We start from the raw sequence: 1792 nt of genomic DNA, 5'->3' as shown, positions 1-1792 counted from the left end.
CCGCGTCAGGCCCGCGCGGGCCCAGATCCCGCCGCCGCCCGGCGCACCTCACCTTGCCGCGCGCCGCCCGAGTGCCCCGCCACCTTCGCTGCCCATCCCCGCCACCGGCGAGCTCCCTCGCTGTTCGCACCGCCCGAGCCGGCCCCGCTCTCCCCGCTGCCTCATCGCCGGCGTAGCGCCACTCGCCGTGCCTCTCCACCGGAGCCCGTGCTGCTCACCGGAGCCGTCGCCGGCCATCGCCGGAACCGGCCATCGCCGGAGGCCGCTCCAGATCCGGTCTGGGAAGCTGGGTGGATGAGATCCACCAGCTCCCCGAACCAAACGCTCCGGCCCTGCGCCTGTATCTTGTCATCCCGCACCGCTTCGTCCCGTTGACTTTTCCGGAGGGTAATTTTTCTACTAAGTCCCCGAAATTACCAGATTCATATGCCCATGTTCATCATGTCGTAACTTTGCATCTGTAGCTCCGATTCATGCATATAGCATATCAAAATGTTCGTCTCAGAGAGTACATCATTTCATCTCATTGCATCATATTCATTTGAGTTCATCTTGATGCCCGAAATGCTGTTGGAAGAGTGCTATTTGAGATAGTTGCCAGATCTGCTGCTCCAATTAGCTATTTGTCATTTTTGCCATGATTAATATGTGCATGACATGCCCCTGAGCTCTACATGTGTTTTGTTATATGTTTTGCCATATTTCCAGAGGTGCAACCCATGTATTTTTGTGATGTGTGTGGTGACTAGCACAAGCTTGCAAAGTGGTGCATTCGTTAATGCTGATTTCAGGGACTTAGCATTTCCACCAAGTCCTTGATCTGTTTATTTCTTTATGCCATCGCCATATGTTCATGTTGTTTCCTAGTGATCCGTGCCTCTTGTGAGGATGATCAGTAAGGATGTTTTGTTAATCTTGTAGTGCTCTATCCATCCATGTCTTTGTTTGCAATTATGGAGCACCCTAGCTTGAGTCAACCGAGCTCTACTTTTGCTATTTCGTGAATCTAGGCAGATCGTCTACTTGTTAGCGATTTTGCCAAGGATGTTGTAGTTGATCCATGCATGATATGTTAATGTTCTTGCCATGTCTAGCTTGTATAATGTGTATTCTTGATTGGTGTATGCTTAGATTGTCATGACTTGCTCTATAGTGAGTGCATCGAGCTCGTAAACATGCCTACTTGATATCTGTTTTGCATGCCCCAGTTTTTCACTAAGTCTGTGATCTGATTATGTTTTTGCATTTTCACATGCTTGCAATTGTACTTTCTGATCCCTTTTGGCTCAAGCTCACTAAGGGACTTTTGTTAAGTTCTTTGAGTAGCTCCATGCCATGCTTTACTTCGCCATTTTCATGTCCTGTAGCATATAGTTCTCATGCTCCAAAGGGTGCTACCTGATCTGAAATTCCAGACAAGTGTTAATTTCACTAAGTCTGAGATCTGTTTACCGTTTGCTCTTTTGCCATGCTTGTTTGAACCTGTTAATGGATGAATTGGCCATAGCTTAGTGCTAGTGTTTTGTTAAGCATCATGAGTGGATCCCTGCCATGCATTTTGTTGTCTTGTTTGAGTGCTGTAGCATAATTATCTTGATGCATTTAGATGGCTACTTGTTGTAAACCGCAGACCGGTGCCATATTTGAATTGCTTGCCATTTCCAAACCGTGCCTCCGATTCCAGCGTTCTTTATATCGTTTTCAAGCGATTTCATCTCATCTTTATAGTGGCACACTTAGATTTCCAAGTTGAGGCCAGGTTCATTCATTCCCTTGCAAATCATGCATATGC

The sequence above is a fragment of the Triticum aestivum genome, chromosome 4A (genome assembly GCF_018294505.1).
Source record: "Triticum aestivum cultivar Chinese Spring chromosome 4A, IWGSC CS RefSeq v2.1, whole genome shotgun sequence".
Classification (NCBI taxonomy): domain Eukaryota; kingdom Viridiplantae; phylum Streptophyta; class Magnoliopsida; order Poales; family Poaceae; genus Triticum; species Triticum aestivum.
This window is presented reverse-complemented; position numbering follows the sequence as displayed.